We start from the raw sequence: 24,665 nt of genomic DNA, 5'->3' as shown, positions 1-24,665 counted from the left end.
CCAGGTTCGATTCCCGGCTTGGGTGACTGCTTGTGCAGAGTCTGCACATTCTCCCCATGTCTGCGAGGGTTTCCTCCGGGCGCTCCGGTTTCCTGCCACAGTCCAAAAATGTGGAGGTGCGGTGGATTGGTTAGGTGGATTGGCCATGCTAAATTGCTCGTCAGTTAGATGGGGTTACTGGGTTACGTGGATTGGGATGGCGTTGTCGGTTTAAGTGGGTGCTCTTTCCAAGAGCCGGTGCAGACTCGTGATGGGCCGAATGACCTCCTTCTGCACTGTAAACTCTATGATTCTATGACAGAACCTGCATGACTTAGCCTGGTTCTCCCCTGAGCTCCTACCACAGCCTTCCCAACTCTCCACCAAATGAATCGCTGCATGCTGTCCCGTTCCTGCACATTCATGCCCAGGGTATCAAAAATGCTGAGCTCCTTGCTTAAATATCCTTCCATGGGTTTCTGACTTTTAAGACTCAATTGTACGCCACAAAACCACAAACAAACACATGTTTACCATTCAACCCATCTGTGCCCATCCCTTTAGCAAAACCTGGATTATATCCATTATTGATGACAGATCACTATGTAAAGTTTTAACGCATGGCATTGCTGGTCGTGTCTTGAGATGGATAGAAAGCTGGTTAGCAGACAGGAAGCAAAGATTTGGAATAAATGGGTCTTTTTCCGATTGACAGGCAGTGACTAGTGGGGTAACCACAGGGATCTGTGCTAGGCTCCCAACTGTTCAGATTATATATTAATATTTGGGTGAGGGAACTAAATATATTATTTCCAAATTTGCAGATGGTACAAAGTTGGGTGGGAGGGAGAACTGTGAGGAGGATGCAGAGATGATTCAGGGGGTTTTGGACAGGCTGAGTGAGTGGGTATAAGCATGGCAGATGCAGTATAATGCGGATAAATGTGAGGTTATCCACTTCGGTAGCAAAAATAGAAAGGTAGATTATTATTTGAATGGGTGTAAACTGGGAGAGGTGGATATTCAGCAAGATCTTGGTGTCCGTGTGCGTCAGTCGCTGAAACTAAGCACGCAGGTACAGCAGGCAATAAAGAAGAAAAATGTTATATTGGCCTTCTTAGTGAGAGGATTTGAGTATAGGAAAATAAATATTTTACTGCAATTGTATAGAGCATTGGTGAGACCACACCTGGAGTATTGTGTGCAGTTTTGATGTCCTTATCTGAGGAAGGATGTTCTTGCTATGGAGGGAATGCAGTGAAGGTTTACCAGGCTGATTCCTGAGATGGCAGGACTGTCATATGAGGATAGACTAAATCAGTTAGGATTAAATTCATTGGAGTTCAGAAGAGTGAGAGGGGATCTCATAGAAACTTTAAAAATACTAACAGGATGAGACAGGGTAAATTCAGAAAGAATGTTCCCGATGGTGGGAGAATCTAGAACTAGAGGTCAAGTTTTGAGGATAAGGGTCAACCTTTTAGGACTGAGGTGAGGATAAATTTCTTCACCCGGAGAGTGGTGAATATGTGGAATTCACTGCCACAGAAAGTAGTTAAGGTGAAAAAGTTTTGTAATTTCCAGAAGGAATTATATATAGTTCTTGGGGCTAAAGGAATCAAGGGCTATGGGGGGAAGACAGAATCAGGGTATTGAACTTGACAATCAGCCATGATCATAATGAATGGCGGAGCAGGCTCGAAGGGCCGAATGGCCTCCTCCTGCTTCTATTTTCTATGTATGTTTCTATGTATTGCCTCTTGAATGCCCTGAAAGCCAGTTCCCAAATGCCAACCGACCTGCCTCCCGACCAGCCTCCTGGCAGAAATGCCTCGTTTAACTTCTCGCTAGCCCGAACCTGTTTCCCTGCTGTCAAATTTACCTCCTGACTTACTTTGCCTCCTCCTTTATTGTTTCCAACCTTGGTGGCGTCTTGGCCCTTGAACCCTGGCTTCGCAACAATGTAAAATACTTTACTCCATAAAGTGTAAAATATCCTCTTTAAATGTTCTTCCCTTCCCAAAGCGAAGTCAGCAGAACGAACATGGGGCACACATGTATTTAACAAGCATCTATCTTGCACGTCTGTTTTGCTTTATAGTGTTTAATGATGATTCTACCACCAGCAGCCTGGCAAATAAAAATATATCATGAAATTTATTAAACTATTTGTTTTTATTATTTACAGGCTGCTTCCTTTTGCAACAGCGCATTCACATGCAATGGCAGCTTGATCCCCACTTCCCACATGACCCGCAGTCTAGTGACTGATGGGAGGGGCTCCCTGTTGATCTCGGCCTAGGACTGCCATCAAGGGAAACTGGGTCTGGCTGAATTAGGAAACCTACTGGGCTGGATTCTCCGTCGGCGGGATACTGCGTTTCGCCGGCAGCGCACTCACGCCCGCGGATTTCCTGATGGCGTGGAGGTGCCCACAATGGGGAACCCCATTGGCCAGCTGCTGGGATGGAAAATCCCACTGCCGGCGGGGGTCGGGGGGGGGGGGGGGGGGGGGGTGGGGGGGGTGGGGGGCTGACCATAAAACGGGTGTGGAGGGACAGAGAATCCCACCCATCGTTTTTATGAATACTCTTGTCTCTCTTGAATATTCTCGAAAAAAATAACAGGACGAAAGAAGGAAACGCTTGCGCTTATGTCGCACCATTCATAACCTCAGGGTGTCCCTGAGAGCTTCACAGCTCATGATGTATTTTGAAGTGGAGGCATTGATATGATGTAGGAAACGCAGCAGCCAATTTGCACACAGCAAGGTCCCACAAAGAGCAACGTGATGATGAGCAGGCACTCTGCTTTTATTGATGACGTTGATTGGGGGAGGGTAAATGTTGTTCCTGACATTTTAGACGAATTCACTTGCTGTTCTTCAAAATAGTGCAGCACTCCTTCATCAGCCTAGATTTCTGTGATGTTTTATTTTTGTCTCTGGAGAGGGCCTTGAACTCATAACCTGCTAACTCAGAGGTGAGGTTTCTACCAAGTGAGCCACAACCGACACCTTTAGGAAATGACCTAATATCATATAATATGTATAAAAAAATATATACATATAGGGCTGGATTTTCTGGTCTCCCAGTCGCGTGTTTCTCAGCAACGGGTTAGCCACACACTTCATTTTACAAGATCCCAGACCCCACTTACAAATATGATGGCAGGAGGAGGATTGTAAAATGCAGCCTAACAGACAACAAGAAATAACATTACAACCTCATAAAGCTGTCAATCAAGCAAAGGCAACACTTCTCTGCATCTATGTAAAAATTACAGTTACCGGGGAAGTGGTACTGTGTACATTATTGGAGCTGTGGGCTGACATGTGCCCGTGTCCTGATGAGCTTCATCCTAGGATCTTAAAATAAGTGGCTTGTGAGATTGTTAAAGCATTGACATTAATGTTCTAAAACCTCCTAGATTTGGGGAAGGTCCCATTAGATTGAAAGATAGCAAATGTAACTCCATTATTAAAAAGGGAGGGAGACAGCAAATGGGAAACTACAGGCCAGTTAACTTAGCATCTTCCAGAGGGAAAATGGTGAAAGCTAGTATTAAAGAAGCTATAGCAGGACACTTGAATGGGATTAAGGTAATCAGGTAGAGTCAACATGGTTTTGTGAAAGGGAAATCATGTTTAACCAAATTATTGGAGTTCTTTGAGGAAATAACATGTGTTGTGGATAAAGAGGAACCAATAGATGCACTGCACTTAGATTTCAAGGAGGCATTTGATAAAATCAAATCTCATTTCATGAATAGAAGATTGGCTCGCTAACAGGAAACAGAGAGTAGGCATAAATGGGCCTTTTTCAGATTGGCAAGAAATAACGAGTAGTGCGTCAGGAAGTTGTGATAAAGATGTTAGTGGTTCAGAGGAGGAGATGAGTTGGGAACTTCAGAATTACATTCTAGAAGGCGGGTTTCTGAAATGAAGGTAATAAAGAGTGACTTCTGAGGAGTTTAGTTCAGATAAGGGAAGATCAAAAGGGAAAACAGTATATCAGGAACAATTTCAACCTATGCAAATTAGCTGTTTTAGGAACTCAGCCCGCAACAGGAAAAACTGTGTTAACTCTCAGCAAGCGGTGTCTGTAGAAAAGTCTGTTTGAACAATTAGTTGTTTTGCCCTATGCTGGAAGAAACCCTGAATGATATAAGTGCCAGGTATGGTAACTATTATTAGATTTTGCCCATAGTTTTTAAACCCTTGTAGGATGTTGTTTGGAGGGATTGACTCTGGGGTTATAGAAAATAAAGGAATTTGGAACTGGGTAACTTTAAAGATACCGCACCATAACATCCTGGCTCCCCAGGCATGTGTTCTGGGGAGTACCCCAATTATGTAGTGGGAAATCCCTCTTGGAAGTATCCATGTAAGTGATTACCTGGCTATTGTCTGGAAGACATAAGTTACCCTGGACAATTGCGTTGGGCTAGGAACCATCCAACAAAATGATTTAAATCACAAACTTTGGATGGTTCTGCCAATTTTACACTCATAGTTACTCTGAAAGAATCAGAAGAAATTAGAGCAGACTCGAGGGGTCGAATGGTCTACTCCTGCTCTTTGTTTGTATGCAACAAAATCACTCACTCAATCCTTTTATACGTGCCTAGAGTCTCAGTTATAGTAATTTGTAATAAATTATTTGTTTTCTTTTCTCTTTTGTTACCGTCTCAATGTATATTTTCAAAAGGTTAAGAAGCTTAAAGCGCTGAAGCTTCTGTTATTGAAACTTTAAAATTCTGTTTGATTGGCACTCTTACAGAATTGCAGAAACAACTGTTTTTTATCAACAAATTATGAATGGGTGGTTTCTTTCGAAGAAGTTTCACACATGCCTTTGTTATCATAGACCACATTGGCTCTGTACATAGTGTATACTGGATGAATGGTTCTGGAAGACCCATGAGTTGGCATGCAGGTCATGAAAAGTAATTGGGGGGCTGAGTGGGAGAGTATGAGTGCCATGGAAGGGTGAGCTAGAATTGAATTAGCCTGGAGGCTCTAAGGGGCCTTTGGGCTTGGTTGGGGGCCTTGCACAGGCATGGAGGGAGCATGGAATGCATGGATAAGACCTTTTGAACTTACTCTCCTAAAGGATCCCAATTGAAACCATGGTTCCTGAGACTAGTCATGGAGAAGTTGACCTGACTCCACAAAGATTGCAGGGGGATAGTAGATGACTATCAATGCAATGGACTCAGCTCGGTTGGAAATGCAGGGTGCAGGTTCACTTCCTGTGCCTTAATCCCATTCTGGCAAAAATTGGCGCACCAGGAATGAGGGAAAGAATCCCAGTATTGGATCCCGCCCAAGCCCCCTTTCAATTATCCTAAATTTCAAGGTACCGTCCCAAAAGACAATCTTATTGACCTCATAATTCTCTCTTCCTCCCAAGTGGAGCATTGGGATGGCTGGCAGATTTCAGATTTTTATATATCCACCAATTATTTAAACAGACAGCTACGTGCCTACACGAAGATTACCATTGCACAGTGATTGCAAAAAAAATATTTTTTATCATTTCAGCCTGAACTGTTATGTGTTCTTTAAAGAACCCTGGAGCTCAGAATTATGAACCAGTACGAATTACATGACAAGGTTCCACGTTTTAAAACTTTTACAGTGATAAATTATTAAAACAATTATGAACAAAACATTGGAAGTGAATTTTCTGCCTCCCCAGCCGTGTATTCCTCGGCAGGATTCTCTGTTCAAAAAGCTGGCCAATGGGATTTCCCATTGTGGCTACCCCACGCTGCCGGAAAACCCATGGGCGGTTGTGCACTGCCAATGGAACGGAGAATCTCCCCAGCGGAGAATTCACTTCATTATTTTTACTTTTGAAGGTAACTGATAGATTAAACTACAGAAAGTTTATTACTTTTATACTTATCACCTGTTGCACTCTGCTTGGAATTACAGTACTTACAGGAAACTGTCTATGTTGCTCCTTAAATTGAGTAAGAGGATGCAGAGAGAGGGTTCTATGCCAGAGTAAGGGATAGAATGCATGTGTGGTTGGGAATTTAGTTCTGGTAAATTTTTCTCAAGCTTAAAGTCAGATTCGGAGTCAGGTTCCGGCACAGAACTTTCAATCTTTAACTAAGTTAACAGTTTAGTTAAAGAGGGAACTACCTGGCAGTGCCAGTTTTCTGTCAATCGGTTGAACGTTGTTGCCTTCAATCAGTGTTAACTAATTACTGGAGGTATTCGGTTCGCTCAGTTAGCTGGACGGCTGGTTCGTGATGTGGAGCGAGACTAACAGCATGGCTCAATGCCCGTACAGGATGAGGTTATTCATGATGGTCCCATCTTCTCAACCTTGCACCTTGCCTGGGTAGCACGGTGGTGCAGTGGTTAGCACTGCTGCCTCACACGCCAAGGTCCCAGGTTCGATCCTGGCTCTGGGTTACTGTCCGCGTGGAGTTTGCACATTCTCCCTGTGTTTGCGTGGGGATTTTGCTTCCACAACCCAAAGATGTGCAGGGTAGGTGGATTGGCCACGCTCAATTGCCCCTTAATTGGAAAAAATGAATTGGGTACTCTAAATTCTAAAAACAAATATTGCACCTCACCTGAGGTGTGGTGATCCTCAAGTTAATTCCCCACCAGTCAGCTCTCATTTATAATTAATGTAGCAAGAAGCTGAACTATCCAGTGAGCCTTCAGTGGCTCTCTATAAACAGACTGTGGTAGTGTGGCCGCTTTAAAGTGCGATCGTTCACAGGCCAAGTGACCCAGCTGGGGCCTATCACCCGGGAGCATGCAAACCCTAGCCAATGGGAAGAAAGCAAGGGGCCAGGGTCATTAGATCCGGGAATCAAGGAATAAAGACCTGTTTTTCAACTTATGTTCCTGTACATAGTTTAACCTCGTTGTTTGTTCCAAGAAACACTTTGCGATTTAAGCAGCCTTCTCATTCAAACCTCGCGCTATTACATTGGTGACGAGAGTAACTCAGACAATGGTCACAAGCTTCAAAACTTTGAGGAGGCAGGGGTTACCATCAGAAATCTCTGGAGAAGTAACTGGAAATGGTTCCTGCAGTAACAGAGAGACAGAAACATTGCCACTAATCGGGAAACTTGATTCTTGTTGACCAGGGGACCAAAGACTGGGACCAATATATTGAGAAACTTCAGTACTTCATTGCTAAGGAGATTACTGGGGAAGACCAGTAAAACACCCTTCAGAAGATAATGTGAAAGTTATCAGAGGTTTGTGCACCAAAAGATATTCGGAGATTAAAATCGTTCATTGACTTGGTCAATTACGACGGCAGTTGTATCCCAAACCCGGCAGTAGCATTAGCGCCATTGCACCATCTCGTGAAAAACTATCAACGTGGCACTGGAGAGACCTGCAACAATGGCAAACTCGTCAAGCTCACTTTATAATTGCCCAACTAAGTCATCCATTTTGATCCAGACAAACAGTCATTTTGACATGCGATGCTTCACCCTATGGGATCGGAACTGTCTTATCACACAGAATGGTAGACAGCCCATAGCTTCCGCGTCACGGATGAAAACCAATGCAGAAATAAGATATTTAAAGATTGAGAAGAGGGCCTTGCAGTGATATAAGCAGGGAAGAAGTATAATCAATAAGTTTATGATTGTCATTTTACCATCATAAATGATCTCAAACCATCATTGGGTTTACTCTGCAAGGATAAGCCCATGCCACCATTGCTTCGGTAGGGTGCAGCGGTGGGCACTGCTTTTGTCTGGCTTTAGTTATATTTTTCAGCATCGGCCGGGGACAGCAGAATAATAGCACCTGGGTTTCAGTACTCCCATTTGCTTTAATGTTTTTAAGAAACATGGTATCTACATCCACAGGTTACACCCCCCACACCCTCATGACCGGACGCCCCATGAAAGGCACTGAGTATTTACTAGGACTGGATTTGGCCAGCCCCGCAGTTACAGCCCTCATGCATGAAAATGCGGTTACACAACGAGTACAGAACATAAAGGCAGCCCAACTCGCCGCAGCAGTGAGACTTGGAACCAGGAAGAAACAGAGCAAGGCTTGTTTCGACAAAACAGTACACCCCACTGAGTTTACAGTAGGGCAACAAGTTATGCTTTCCCTTTACGACCCAGTTCATTCCTTTCCCCCAAATTTTCCGGACCGTATTCCATTTCGGACAAAGTCAGCCCCTCAGTATACAAAATAACCTATCCCAATGGTAAGTCGGCGTGGTTTTATATAAACCAGCTCAAGGCTTATGACTCGCAGAATAACCACACACACCACATCCTGCTCGCAGCAGCAGACGATCACGCCCCACCCACAGATGATGTATTCCTATCCTCCCCCAACCACTCCAGCCCATCCTCAGACACGACTTCAACTCGGCCCCTAGAGGCACGACTCCGCCTCTCCCTTCCCTCAACCAGCAGCGACAGCGACAGTGATAGCGATCACAATGACGACAGCCACAGCACACCACGTTACGACTACACCCCTGCACCAGGCCCCACTCCCAGCGAATCTGAGCATGATGGAAGCATAGTAGCTCCAACCTCGACACACAATTCTGGCACTGAGACAATTCGTTCAGCCTCATCCGGAATGATGAGATGGACCCCAATTCGCCCCAAGCAGCATTAGCACGGTTACTACAGACAAGAGTTTAGCAGCCGGGGGAAGATGATGACTTAGAGTCTGACTCCGACCAAACCAAACGAATCCCTTTGCGACCCTGTTCGCTATTGAGCAGTGAGGTGTCCAGATGATGCAGAAAAAGGAACTGATGGAGAGATACGGTGTCCTTTCTGATGGAACCTGCACCATGTTTGTTGAATGTTTGTTCGTTAGTGTTATCGTTAAGTGTTGTGTGTAAACTCGAAAACTTTTCACGGCCCCACGTCACCAGCCCCTTTGACGCCCAATGGCTGTGAGAGGAACTAGTTTGTCCCCAGAAACTTGTTAATGGAACAAGTTTGTCCTAGACAATAGTTCAGAGGAATTAGTTTGTCACCAGAACCTTGTTAAAGGTACAAGTTTGTCCCAGACAATAGTTCAGAGTTTGTCGACAGAACCCGACTCATAGTTGCTCTCCTAATTCGAGAGGCAGCCCCCCACAAAAGACCACATTCTTACCCATTCTTGCCGGTTGCTCAGGCAGTGGAGAAACGGCATTGGTCCCCGCCCTGCCTGAGGACCCCCCTCTGGTCAGCTACGCTCGGGTAGAGCACATACGGCATTGATCACCATCCTACCCGGGGATTCCACCCATTTCTTACCCGCCGCGGCCCATACGCACCCCATTTTGGCTCATTACATTCAAAATAGGTTGCTTCCCTACGCTATTTACATCCTCAAACACTGGGATGGTAAATCACACAGGCTGCGAGACGGCTCGCAGTACGGCAGTATTTTTCTTAAATGTCTAGTCCAAATATTCGGTTTTTTAAAAAATGAGGGAGTCACAGATGGTGACCAATTATAAAGGGGAATTGGCAATAAAGGACAGACAGTCAGACATAGGAGATCTTAAGCAAGATAATAACAGAAATTATACTTGTGTTCACAGAACTCAGAAACCCAGGAACCCCAGAAGAAGACAAAGAAAAAGTCCGACAAAGATGAAGACAGCCTTCGTGTTCACATGGATCTTAGCGGGATCCCTTCAGTTGCGTGCTGACACTACCCCCCTGACCCCGACCACACAAACCGTAAACAATTCTCACCCCTGTAATACACGGAACCCCGAGATAACTAACCCAGCATTCCCCGACCTGGTGTGATAAGTTTATCACCTGGTACTCACTCTCATATGTAGTCGAAGCACTCTTAGTGCTGGCGATACTTTGCAGTGTCATGCAAACATTTAGAGTTAGGAAATGGCGAAGGAGAGCATACCGCTCTCGCACCCCGGTATACAGATTTAGGTCCCCCATTTTCGGATTTCACCAGACCCCCGAACCCATTGGGATGGATTAAAGAGCATCCATTTTGTTTAATGTATTCTATAGAATAAAGAGATGTAATCCTCTGTGTCTGACTGCCAGGCCAGAGAAATTTGTGTGCTGCTGTTTTGAACAGCTTAAACTGGATAGATTATTTTTGGATTATTTAAATGAGGATAGTCTATTGAGAATAATTAGAGGTTCCAGTTTTTTATTTTTCTGTAATGCATGTATTAATGCCATAGCGCCCCATAGAGTTTTATGATAATGTATGTATTTAAAATGGTTTAGGTAAAATTGTGTTGCATAGGATAGGACAGTGTAGAGCCTAAGTATGGGTACCCCGGTGATCAGAGGATGATGACGCCATAGTAATGTGATCCTTCACGCTTCGCGTTGAGGATCACAAGGAGGGTGTGTAGCCATCTGGGGTGGCCACGTCCCAATTACAAAATGGACACCCGCAAAGAATGCAGGGAAAATTGGACAATGTTAAGAAACAAGCAGGTGCAAGCTCTGTCTGTTGATTTGAACCTTCAACTCTCAGACAGGACAGAAACTACCAAACAATCTACATACTAATGAGCCATCTCCGGGGACAAAAGGGAAACGTTTAGATACACAATGTTAAGGGAGACTCCCCGGCGCCAGAAGAAGCTGAGACAAAGCAGACTGACAGTCACCAGGACACCCCCAGCGATCAGGGAATCACCCCTCTATTGGAGGAAAATCGATACAGATGATTGGGAAAGACCCAATTAGTTGAGGTCAAGTTCAAGGCCCGCCCAAAAGCGCACAAAGCCCGTTTTCCGTATAAAAGGTATCCCCCAAGGGAGAACCCTCTCCTTTGACTTTGGCTCTCACCGAAGAGAGAGACCTGCCTAGCAGCTGCACCAGACCAAGTAAGTCCCAAGTCAACACACGCTATGAGATAGACGCTCCTAGTTGCTACCCTGTAAACAGCTCAACCCAGCAGCCTCAGAACCGAGCAATGGCCATTGTTCCTCTGACTGAGTGGGCACCCGAAGCTAAGTATAGGCTTTAGTAATAGTGGTAGTTTAGTTTGTAGAGTTTATGCATGAGTAGATTTGACTGTGTGTAAATAAATGAGCATTGCTTTTGAACTTACTAACTGGTGTATCGAGTCACTGATCAGTATTCGGTTCTGAACCTTGTGGCGGTGTCGAAACATACCTGGCGACTCTTGATCAAACATGATTAAACAGAGCCAAATTAAGAGCCAACCAAAAGTTAGCAACACCTTCATAGGCCGGGGTATCAACTACAAAAGTTTGAAAATTATGTTACAGTTATATAGCACGTTTTAGACCACATTTGGAATGCTGTGTCCAATTCTGGGCACCACACTACCAGAAGTACGTGGAGGCTTTGGAGAGAGTATAGAAAAGGTTTACCAGGATGTTGTCTGGTATGGGGATACTAGCTATGAGGAGAGATTGAATAAACAGGGATTGTTTTCCTTCGAGAGGCGGAGGCTGAGGGGCAACCTGATAGAAGTTTATAAAACTATTAGGGGTATATAGGGTGAACGGTAGGAGGCTTTTTCCCAGGGTGGAAATGACAATTACAAGGGATAACAAGTTCAAGGTGAGGGGGGAACGGTTCAATGGAGGTGTGCGGGCAAGTTTTTTACATAGAGGGCGGTGGTGGCCTGGAAAGCACTGCCAAGTGAGGTGATTGAGGCAGATAGTTAGCAACTTTTAAGACTTATCTGGATCTGCACATGAACAGACGGGGGTATAGAAGGATGCAGGCGTTTGGTCTAGGTCGAACACGTGATTGGCACCGGCTTGGAGGGCCAAAAGGTCATGTGCTGTATTGTTCCTTGGTCTTTGAGTGACATATGGGGCTCAGGCAATGGCAAACACATCAAGAATCTTATCCACCAACTAAGATACAGGCCAAGACCTTGCTACAACTTTCCCAGGTAACAACAGTGTCATGGTCATTACTAGTTTTTTAATCCCATGGTGGGATTTGAACCCGGGTCCTCAGAGGATTGCCCTGGCTCTCTGGATTACTAGGCCAGTAATAATCCCACTGTGCCATCTCCTCCTCTACTGAGGCAGGTTCTTATACAGTCTGTAATCAGGTTCCAAAGCGGGAGAGAAGCAAATTACTGCGGATGCTGGAATCTGAAACAAAAACAGAAAATACTGGACAATCTCGGCAGGTCTGACAGCATCCGTGGAGAGAGAAGGGAGCTAACGTTTCCAGTCTGGATGACTTTTTGTCAAAGCTCAAGAGAACTGGAAATGGGGTCAGATTTATACTATAGGGGGGGCATGGAGCGGTGGGGCTGGATAGGGGGCCAGCGATAGGTGGAGATAGACCATGATGTCGAGGACAGAAGACCAAAGCAATTTAAATGGGGGTAATTAAGGCTAAGAAGAGAGCTGATTGTGGCACATAAAGAGATTAGAATATGTGAATGGCAGAACAAAGGTGACCAGTGTTTTAAAGGGCGACGAGGAAAAGTTGGCCCAAGTGGAGTGGGTGGGGGGTGGGGTGGAGAAGGTTTGCGGGGGGGGGGGGGGGGGTAACAATGGTGAGGGAAAACAGACCAATGGAAGAAATGAAAATAAAAATAAATTGATAGAAATAAAAATGGGGTGAAGGTGGAGGAGAGAGTTCACAGTCGGAAGTTGTTGAACTCAATGTTAAGTCTGGAAGGCTGTAACGTGCCTAATCGGAAGATGAGGTGCTGTTCGTCCAGTGTGCGATGGGCTTCACTGGAACATTGCAGCAGACCAAGAACGGACATGTGGATGTGAGAGCAGGATGGTGAGTTGAAATGGCAGCGACAGGAATGTCTGGGTCCTTCTTGCAGATAGACTGAAGGGGTTCCGCAAAGCAGTCACCCAGTCTGCATTTAGTCTCTCCAATGTAGAATAGACTGCACTGGGAGCAGAAAATTAAATAGACCAGATTGAAGAAGATGCAAGTGAAGTGGCTGCCTCACTTGAAAAGAATGTTTGAGGCCTGAGATGGTGAGCAGGGAGGAGGTAATGGTAATGGTTACACCTTCTGCGATTGCAAGGGAAGGCGCCACGGGAAGGTGATGAGGTGTTGGGGGTGATGAAGGAGTGGACCAGGGTATCCCAGAGGGAATGGTCTCTGCGGAATGCTGACAGGGGGAGTGAGGGGAAGATGTGTTTGGTGGTGGAATCATGCTGGAGTTGGCGGAACTGGCAGAGGATGATTCTCGGACATGGTTGAGAGCCCTCTCGACCACAGTGGGTGGGAAACCACGATTAAGGAAGAATGAAGACATGTCAGCAGCTCCATTTTGGAAAGTGGCATCATCAGAACAGATGCAACGAAGGCAAAGGAACTGGGAGAATGGGATGGAGTTTTTACAGGATGTGGAGGGAGAAGAGTTGTAGTCGAGATAGATGTGGGAGTCGGTGGGTTTGTAATGGAAACTAGTGGACAGTCTATCCCCAGAAATTGAAATAGAAGGTCAAGAAAGGGAAGGGAGGTGGCGGAGATGGAATATGTGAAGGTGATAGAGGAGTGGAAATTGGATGCAAAATTAATAAAAATTTTCCAGGTCTGGACGGGAACTTGAAGTGGAACTGAAATAATTGTGATGTACCGATAAAAGTGTTGAGGGATGGGGCCGGAATAGGACTGGAATAAAGAATGTTCCACATACCCAATAAAGAGATAGGCAAAACTGAGACCCATGCGGGTATCCATAGCCACACCGTTGATTTGGAGGAAATGAGACACGTGAAAGGTGAAATTGTTGAGTGAGGGGACAAGTTCAGCCAGACGGAGGAGAGTGGTGGTGGATGGGATTGTTCAGGCCTCTGTTCGAGGAAGAAGTGGAGAGCTCTCAGATCATCCTGGTGGGGATTGGCGGTACGGAGGGATTGGATGTCCACAGTAAAGAGGAGGTGGTGAGGGCCAGGGAACTGGAAGTTGTTGATATGATGTAGGGCATCGGAGGAGTCACAAATGTAGGTGGGAAGGGACTGGATATCAGGAGAGAGTATGGAGTCAAGATAGGAAGAAATGAGTTTGGTGGAGCAGGAACAGGCTGACACCATGGGTCGACCTGGGCAGTCCTATTTGTGGATTTTGGGGAGGAGGTAGAAGCCGGCTGTCCGGGTTGGGAGATTATGAGGTTGGAAGCTTTGGAGCGAAGATCTGCAGAGGAGACGAGGTCAGTGACAGGCCTGGAAATAATGGTTTGATGCTTGGTGGTGGGGTCATTGTCCAGGGGGACGTAGGAGGAAGCATCGGAGAGTTGGCGTTCAGCCTCTGTGAGGTAGAGGTCAGTACAACAGACAACAACAGCCCCACCCTTGTGGGCGGGTTTGATGACAAAGTCGGGGTTGGATCTGAGAGAGCGGAGAGCATCCAGTTCAGAAGGTGCCATATTAGAGTGGGTGAGAGGAGCAGAGAAATTGAGAAAGGATGAAAAGGTTTGGTTTGTCTCTTTTTCCCAGAGAAGATAAGGCTCAGGGAAAGAAACATTGAAAATAGAAGCAGGTGGAGGCCATTCGGCCCTTCAAACCTGCTCTACCATTCATTGGGATCAAAGCTGATCATCCAACTCAGTAACCTGGGGCAAGATTCTCCGACCCCCCGCCGGGATTCTCCGGCGTAAATTAAACCACCTACCTTACCGGCGGGACAAGGCGGTGCGGGCGGGCTCCGGGGTCCTGGGGGGGGCACGGGGCGATCTGGCCCCGGGGGGTGCCCCCACGGTGGCCTGGCCCGCGATCGGGGCCCACCGATCCGCGGGCGGGCCTCTGCCGTGGGGCACTCTTTCCCTTCCGCCTTCGCCACGGTCTCCACCATGGCGGAGGCAGAAGAGACTCCCTCCACTGCGCATGCGTGGGAAGCTGTCAGCGGCCGCTGACGCTCCCGCGCATGCGCCGCCCGGAGATGTCATTTCCGCGCCAGCTGGCGGGGCACCAAAGGCCTTTTCCGCCAGCTGGCGGGGCGGAAATTCGTCCGGCGCCGACCTAGCCCCTCAAGGTTGGGGCTCGGCCCCCAAAGATGCGGAGCATTCCGCACCTTTGGGGCGGCGCGATGCCCGTCTGATTTGCGCCGTTTTGGGCGCCAGTCGGCGGACATCGCGTCGTTTCCGGAGAATTTCACCCCTGTTCCCAGTTTCCCCCATATCCTTTGATCCCTTTAGCCCCATGGGCTATATCTAACTCCTTCTAGAAAACAACAATATTTTGGCCTCAGCTGCTTTCTGTGGTAGCGAATTACACACATTGACACTCACTTGGTGAAGAAATTTCTGCTAATTTCAGTCCTAATTGGTTTACCACATATCCTTAGACTGACCTCTGCTTCTGGACTTCTCCGTCATCGGGAACATCCTTCCTGCATCTACCCCGTCTCGTTCTGTTCGATTTTAGGTTTCTGTGAGATCCTCCCTCATTCTTCTATACTCCAGTGAATATAATCCTAACCGACTCAGTCTCTCCTCATATGCCAGCCCCGCTATCCCAAGGATCAGTCTGGTAAACCTTCGCTGCACTCCCACGAGAGCAAGAACATCTTTCCTCAGACAAGGAGACCAAGATTGCACACAAAATTCCAGGTGTGATCTCACCAAGGCCCTGTATAATTGCAGCAAGACATCCCTGCTCCTGTATTCAAATCCTTTCGCAATGACAGCCAACATAGAATTTGCCTTCTTTACCGCCTGCTGTACCTGCATGCTTACCTTCAGCAATTGGCGTACGAGGCCACCCAAGTCTCATTGCACATTCCCCTTTCTCAGTCTATATCCTTTCAGATGAAATGAAATGGGCTTATTGTCACAAGTAGGCTGCAAATGAAGTTACTGTGAAAAACCCCTAGTCGCCACATTCCGGCGCCTGTTTTGGGAGGCTGGTGCAGGAATCAAACCTTGCTGCTGGCCTGCCTTGGTCTGCTTGCAAAGCCAGCGATTTAGCCCTGCGCTAAACAGCCCCCAATAATAATCTGCCTTCCTGTTTTTGGTATTAAAGTGTTCAACCTCACATTTATCAATATTATACTGCATAACCATGCATTTGCCCACTCACTCAACTTGTCCAAATCACACTGATGTGCCTGTGTAACCTCCTCACAGCTCACCCTCTCAACCAGCTTTGTGTCATCTGCAAATTTAGAGATATTACATTTAGTTCGCTCATCTAAATCATTAATATATATATTGTAAATGGCTGGGGTCCTAGCCTGCAGTACTCCACTAGTCATTGCCTGCCACTTGGAAAAAGACTCATGTATTCCGACTCTTTGTTTCCTGTCTGCCAAACAGTTTTCTATCCATCTCAACGCACTACTTCAATCCCATGCATTTAATTTTACAAGTTAATCTCTAATGTTGGACTTGGTCGAAGCTCTTCTGAAATTCCAAATAAACTACACCCACTGACCTTCATCAATTCTACCAGTTACATCCTCGAAGAATTCCAGTAGATTTGTCAAGCATGATTTCCCTTTCGTAAATCCATGGTAACTCTGTCCAATCCTGCCACTATTTGCGAAGTGCTCGGCTATAAAATCTTCGATAATGGACTCTGGCATTTTCCCCACAACCAACGTCAGGCTGACTGATATATAATTTCCTGATTTCTCTCTACCTCACTTTTCAAATAGTGGGGTTACTTTAGCTATCGTGCAATTTGAAGGAACTGTTCCACTGGGGTGGTGTAGTGGTATTGTCACTGGACTAGTAAACCAGAAAGCCAGGGTAATGCTCCAGGAACCCAGGTTCAAGTCCCACCGCAGGAGATGGTGAAATTTGAATTAATTAAAAATGTAATGGTGGCCATGAAACCATAGCCGATTATTGTAAAAAAAAGAACCCACCTGGTTCACTAATGTCCTTTACCTGGTTTGGCTGACATGTGATTCCAGACTCCAGACTCACAGCAATGTGGTTGACTCTAACTGCCCCCTCAAGGGCAATTAGGGATGGGCAATAAATGCTGGCCCAGCCAGCAATGCCCACATCCCATGAATGAATCAAAGGAAAATAAAGAGAATCTTGGAAGATGACCTCCAATGTATCCATTATTTCTAGGACCACTTCTTTAAGTACTCTGGGATGTAGATTATCAGGTCCTGAGGATTTATTGGCCTTCAATCCCATCAATTTCCCAACCCTCTTTCCCTACTATTACTGATTTCTTCAGTTCCTCCCTCTCACTCAACCCTCTGTTCCCCAACATTTTTGGTATGTTATTTTTGTCCTCCTGTATACACTCCAGGGATTCCTCCTCTACAGTATTGTGACTAATTTGATTTGACCAATATTGAATACCCCTAGATGTTCAGTCTGGTAACCCTACATCCATGCCTTCTTAATCCCAGTTTTGTCAAACCCGCTTACATCTATTTGCGTGATTAATTCATCCACTTTTTTGCGAATGCTTTATGCATTACGGCACAAAGCCTAAGGCTTGTCTTTTTAATATTCCTTGTCCTATCTCCAAAATCTTTCACTGTGGTCCTATTTGATTCTGACCCTTGATTTTTTTTGCCTGTCACTTTTCTCACTCCCCTTTCTGTCTTTTTTCTTTGTCCATTCCTCTGATTCCTTGCATAGGTTCCCACCCCCCTGCCATTTTAGTTTAAACCATCACCGACCACTCTAGCAAATACTCCCACGAGGACCTCAGTCCCTGTCCTGACCAAGTGTAAGCTATCCTGTCTGCCTTAGCCCCACCTCCCCAGAAAGGGTCCCAGTGTCTGAACAGGAATCTGAAAGCCTCCTCCTCGCACCATCTCTTCAGCCACGTATTCATCTGATATATCCTGTTATTTCTACTCTGACGAGAACATTTCTGCTCTGGCTACCACTGATATGCATTCATAGATGTTACAGCCACAGCAGATTTTATTTGGTGAGCAAGCAAAACTCCTTGAATCGAAATAAAAAATAAAAGATGTATTCACAAGAAGAAAAGAAAACTTAAGCAAAGATCACACAGTTAAAGCAATCTTACAAAATATCCCTCCTAAATCTCACCGGATAAAAGCAAATTACTGCGGATGCTGGAATCTGAAACAAAAAGAAAATGCTGGAAAATCTCAGCAGGTCTGGCAGCATCTGTAGGGAGAGAAAAGAGCTAATGTTTCGAGACCGGATGACCCTTTGGCAAAGCTAAAAGACAGAGACACTGGGAGATATTTATACTGTGAAGTGAGAATGATAGATGAGTCATAGCCACAGAAACCCAGGAAACGGGTTACTAATAGGCAGGGGCTGGTTTAGCACAGGGCTAAATAGCTGGCTTTTAAAGCAGACTCAAGGCAGGCCAGCAGGGGTTCAATTCCTGTACTGGCCTCCCCGAACAGGCGCCAGAATGTGGCGACTAGGGGATTTTCACAGTGACTTCATCTGAAGCCTACTTGTGATAATAAACAATTTTAATTTCATTTCATTAATAGCCACAGAAACCAAGGGAAAAGAGTGCTAATGGCAGCCCCCAGAGAGAACAAAAGGTGTGAACGGCCAAACTGCAGAGAAACTAACATCAGAATGTAAACTGTGACAGATGTAGATCTGGGGGAGGAGAAGGGAGAAGCAAAGGGGAGAAAGGTCTCCTTATGTGGGACCTTCCTCAAGCGATTCCCAATTACATCAGTGGGATACTCCCTAAATGCGATTGGGGAACCAGGAAGTGATTGGCTGCTGTCTTTAACATTCTGGAATGTATTGTGCCCCTGTTTCAGGATAAACTGTCTGGTATAACTGCTTTAAGTATGGATCCTGCTTCTGTAACTCCACTAACTTCGAAGAAGTAAACACCGCAGCCTCATTTTCTCTAATCTCCTCTTCCGGAATAATCTTTCAGAGATAGATTCGGCCAACTAAGGTTCAGCATCCTCCCCTCATCTATTAGATTCTTACTTGTCCTGTTTAAGTTTGTGTCTCTGTGACCTCGTCACCACACTAACTGGAAGCAATCCAGGATGAGTTTACGTGAAGCCTCTGTTGATTGTATTTCAGCAGGTCCCTCTACTACAGCTGACATAGCCAATGGGCTGGATTCTCCGTCCCTCCATGCCACATTTCTGTTTCACCCCGCCGGCAGGGTGCCCCGTTATGCCGGCTGGTCAATGGGGTTTCCCATTGTGGGGCAGCCCCATGCCGTCGGGAAACCCCCGGGCTGCCGACAAAATGGAGCATCCCGCTGGCGGAGAATCCAGCCACCTAACTCCAGAACATTTCTTTTTCTCTTGCAAACTCTACAGGTGTCTGATCAGGTCTCTTTCTTATAGTCCTAAACTTCAACTGGTAAGCTTCGAGGATATGTTCATAAGCATTTAATATTACCTTTTTACCTCCTCATAATCTGAAGATTGTTCCTCTGACAAGCTTGTATACACATTCGTGGCTGTACCTGACACACTGTAACAGTATAGTCCAGGCAGTGCAAAGATGTGCAGATTAGATGGATTGGCTATGCTAAATTGACCCTAAGTGTCCAAAGGTTAGGTGGGATTACGGGTATAGGGTTGGGGATTGGGCCTAGGTAGGGTGCTCTTTCGGAGTGTCGCTGCAGACTCAATGCATTGAATGGCCTCTTTCTGCACAGTAGGGATTCTATGATTCAATCTTTTGGTCAATTCAATTTCATAGCAACTTTTCAAATGAGGTGAAGTATCTTTTAACTTTGTAAATTTAGACACTAGCCGAAGAATCTTAGCTAAATCAAAATCCTCAAAGGAATCAAATTCATGATCTGATTCATGATTTCTCCTATCTTTCTTTACTCTACATTTAATTTTAGACAGTTTATACTGTTTGACTTATTTTGTTCTCTGAAGTTCTTCACCTATTTCCCTTTCCTCAACTGGTAATAGAAAATTTCAAGTTTAAGCTATCACATTTCTATTTCTTGCAAACTCTTCTTTTCCCCTTACTGTTTTTTTATTGCCCTATAAGCTTTTTTATTGATACTTCTTTTAATCTATCCTTTTACTTCTCGTGCTTTCTCATTCTCTTTCTTTATCTTCCTGCTCAAGGTTCTGCCTTTCCCTAGCCCTTTCGATATCAAACTGCTTAAATTTGCAACTGAAGTCTTGCTACCTCTAGCTGTATCAGGAGTCACTTCCAACTTTAAATGCTGGGGAAGTACTTTAACCACATCCACCTTACAAAATATCACTTTTATTTCCGTCTGCGAACTCCCTTAGCTCAGTCTTCGTCAAAGATTTCAAATATCCTAGATTCGCATCTTCCGCTCCAGAAAAGCATCAGCAAATGCCAAAGCCATTTTGCAGTCCAACCACACTAATATCCCTCAACGCAAAACTCCTGAATTCAGTATTCTCCTTTAGTTTTGCAAGTTCCAGTTCAATAAAGGAATTCTAAGTCCTGGATGAGCTCCCAAATTTGTTACAACCACAACAGATGTTATTTGCAAGCCAAATCTCAGAGGTAAACTTGTCTTTCGGATTAGACTGACATATGAAGAAAGACTGGAACGATTGGGCTTGTACTCAGTCGAGCTTAGAAGAATGAGAGAGGATCTCATAGAAACGTATAAAATCCTGATGGGACATTACAGGCTAGATGCAGGAAGATTAGTCCCAATGTTGGGGGTATCCAGAACTAGGGGTCACAGCTTAAGAATAAGGAGTAAGCCATTCAGGACTGAGATGAGGAAGAACTTCTTCTCGCAGAGTGTTATGAGCTTGTGGAATTCTCTACCACAGAAAGCTGTTGGGCCAGTTCTTGGATATACTCAAGAGTGGGCTGGACGTGGCCCTCGCGGCTAAAGGCTCAAGGAGTATGGAGAGAAAGCAAGAGTAGGATACTGAATTTGCATGATAGGCCATGATCATATTGAAGGGGCTTTTCCCTCTCCACAGATGCTGCTAGACCTGTGGAATTTTTCCGATATTTTCTGTTTTTATTTAAGCCCCTGAGGGGAATTGACAGAATGGATGCTCAGAGGATGTTTTCTCGTGTGGGAGAGTCGAGAAATAAGTGACATTGTTTAAAAATAAGGGGTCTCCCATCGAAGACAGAGATGAGAATTGTTTTCCCTCAGAGGGTGGTGAGTCTTCGGAATTGTCTTCCTGGAGGCAACATTGTTGAATATTTTTAAGGCCAAGTTGGATGGATTTTTGATTGACAGGGTAGTGAAAGGGCTTGGGGGAGGGTGGGGGGGCGGGGGTGGGGGGGGGGGGGGTGGGGGGGGGGGTGGGGGGGGGGGTGGTAAGAGAGGAATGTCGAGTTGAGGCCATAGTCAGATCTACCATGATTTTATCAAATGGCAAAGCAGGTTCAAGGTGCTGGGCAGGCTACTCCTGCATCATATTCATAGGTTCGCCTGTGCAGCCCCATGAAGCTGCTTCACCATTCTACAAGACCTCAACTACCTTCCAGATCAACTTGCGAGTGCAGACACGATAGGCCAAATGGACCTCTTCTCTCCCCTACACCGTAACAATTCGGTGAACTTCACTCTCCCACATTGTCGCACACCCATTGATTCTCTCAAGGTTCTGAAAATCCATCAATCCTAGTCTTGAATGTAGACATCCTCTGAAAATCCACAATCCTCCTGGGTGGAAAATTCTTGAAGGAGTGAAAAGAAATTCTCTTCATATCAAATCCTTGTCTTGAGACTATGAGCTCAGGTTCAACACTCTCCAAGCTTGGGGAAACAGCCTCCAAGCATGGGCAGCACGGTAGCCTTGTGGATCGGACAATTGCTTCACAGCTGCAGGGTCCCAGGTTCGATTTCGGCTTGGATCACTGTCTGTGTGGAGTCTGCATATCCTCCCCGTGTGTGCGTGGGTTTCCTCCGGGTGCTCCGGTTTCCTCCCACAGTCCAAAGATGTGCAGGTTAGGTGGATTGACCATGATAAATTGTCCTTAGTGTCCAAAATTGCCGTTAGTGTTGGGTGGGGTTACTGGGTTATGGGGTTAGGGTGGAGGTGTTGACCTTGGGTAGGGTGCTCTTTCCAAGAGCCGGTGCAGACTCGATGGGCCGAATGGCCTCCTTCTGCACTGTAAATTATATGATAATCTATGATGATCTATCAAGCCCTCAATGAATTTTAGGCCTTTCAATGTGATCACATCTCATTCTTCTAAGCTCCTGAGAACATAGGACCAACCTAATCAATCTCGCCTCAAAGGCCAACCCATTTGTCCCAGGAATCATAGAATCATAGAATTTACAGTGCGGAAGAAGGCCATTCAGCCCATCGAGTCTGCACTGGTCCTTTGAAAGAGTGCCCTTCATAAGGCCACCCTATCCCTGTAACCCAGTAACCCCACCCAACCTTTTGGATAATAAGGGGTAATTAGGATGGCCAATCCACCTAACATGTACATCTTTGGACTGCAGGGGGAAACCGGAGCACCCGGAGGAAACCCACGCAGTCACGGGGAGAAAGTGCAAACTCTACACAGACATGCGCCCGAGGCCAGAATTGAACCCAGGTCCCTGGAGCTGTGAAGCAGCAGTGCTAACCACTGTGCCACCGAGAACATTTGTTGCACAGACTCTGAGACAAATATAGCCCCCCTTATGTCTGGAGACCAAACCAACTCTTGCAGATGTTATTTTACTTTTTTTGTTTTCTCTGAATGATCCTTTATGATTGCTAATTGCTCAAGCTGACACCTCAGTGAGCTTGCACCCTGCAACGGATCTTGGGAATTTAGGGTAATAGTTCGACATCAGTACCAGCCACATGCGCCTAGCAAGCGACCAAGATGAAAGCTACAGCAACATCACCTCCCCACATGCAATAGCACAGCAATGTACCCCATGCTAGGGACTGTCTCCGGGCTGTGATTTGTTTTCCGTAGCTCCGATAAATAGCTTACAAAGTACCGATTATACCTCGCAGCCAGCGGGATAGGGTAATTGCTGGATGCAATGAGGCTAAATCCAGCCAGTCCTGACAGCTGAAGGTTGTTAACAGGTTTCATCTATGTGTAATATGCGCTAATTCCTAAAATATGGGCTCAGAGGAACTTGGAGAAAGTTTATTTTAATACCTGTGTTTTTAATTGTGCTTTTGAAGGTGTAACTGAGTGGAAAACTGCTTTCAGATCCGATGTGCAATATACACCTTTGTATAAATAGAGCTAATATTTTCCATTAAGTATAGAGGATTTGAAAGAGTATTATAACCAAGCCATTATGTATGTAGACTAATTTATACCACACATGAACCAGGGTTTACTTCTCTCTGCATTCTCTGCTGGAACAACTTAATCAATTCCACCTAATTATCTAACGAGAGCTGGAAAGTGACTTGCGATCAGTAATTTGTTGAAAAGGATACCACATATGTACTGTGAAGAGCAGCATATCTTCCTTGGGAGAATATCCTGTGGAGAGTTCACCCATTTCATAGTGAAGGCATGGCATTGTCTCATAAGACATAACAAAAGAACTAGGAGCTTGAGGAGGCTATCTAGCCCTTCAAATCTGCTCCGCCATTCAATGAGATCATGGCTGATCTTTTGTGGACTCAGCTCCACTTTCCCGCCCGAACACCATAACCCTTTATTCTTAAAAAACTATCTATCTTTACCTTGAAAACATTTAATGAAGGAGCCTCAACTGCTTCACTGGGCAGGGAATTCCATAGATTCACAACCCTTTGGGTGAAGAGGTTTCTCCTAAACTCAGTCGTAAATCTACTTCACCTTATTTTGAGGCTATGCACCCTAGTTCTGCTTTCACCCGCCAGTGGAAACAACCCCCCCCCCCCCCCCCCCCCCCGCATCTATCCTCTCTATTCCCTTCATAATTTTATATGTTTCTAGAAAATGCCCCCCGCATCCTTCTAAATTCCAACGAGTACAGTCTACTCAATCACCTGTTGCACCTGTAAACCAACATTTTGCGACTCATGCACTAGCACACCCAGGTCCCTCTGCACAGCGGCATGTTTTAATATTTTATCATTTAAATAATAATTCCTTTTGCTGTTATTCCATCCAAAATGGATAACCTCACATTTGTCAACATTGTATTCCATCTAGCCCATTCACTTAAACTATCCAAATTCCTCTGCAGACTTCCAGCATCCTCTGCACTTTCTGCATTACCACTCATCTTAGTGTCTTCTGCAAACGTGGACACATTGCACTTGGTCCCCAACTCCAGATCATCTATGTAAATTGTGAACAATTGTGGGCCCAACACTGATCCCAGAGGGACACCACTAGCCACTGATTGCCAACCAGACACCACTAGCCACTGATCACCAACCAGATGTGTCAATCGTGTTGACATCGCTCCAGATCAGTCACAATCTGATCACTTTAACAGTTGACCCAGCTTTTGCTATCTTCCCTGGCTCTCCCTCGGTTCTTCTACCCTAAATATCTTTCTGCATCTACACCCATGTTCACCTTCCTGATCTTTTCCACAGCCATCCTTCCTCCTTCCCTCGTTCTCTCCAGTGCTTTGCTGTTTTTCTTCCTGAAATATACCTCATGTTCTCAGTTCTACTTACTGAGCTGATCACTAAATTTCCTCCGAGCTCCACGTTGTTTCTCAGTTGCCTTGATTTTCTTTCCATCCTGTCCTCCCATTGGATTTATCTCCTAACATGTCCTTACTGAGATTCTAGTTTCTTCTCCTCCAGTGAACTCCTTTCCCTGTCGCTGTGCCACCCTCCAGCTCACTCCTTCTTACTTGCCCCTCTACAACTTCCTCTCTCTACATTTTTCTCCAATTGCCCTGGATCATCAAACCCAGCTGGTGAACAGTGAT

The sequence above is a fragment of the Scyliorhinus torazame genome, chromosome 9 (assembly GCF_047496885.1).
Source record: "Scyliorhinus torazame isolate Kashiwa2021f chromosome 9, sScyTor2.1, whole genome shotgun sequence".
In the NCBI taxonomy this organism is placed as follows: domain Eukaryota; kingdom Metazoa; phylum Chordata; class Chondrichthyes; order Carcharhiniformes; family Scyliorhinidae; genus Scyliorhinus; species Scyliorhinus torazame.
Note: the sequence above shows the minus strand (reverse complement) of the source record.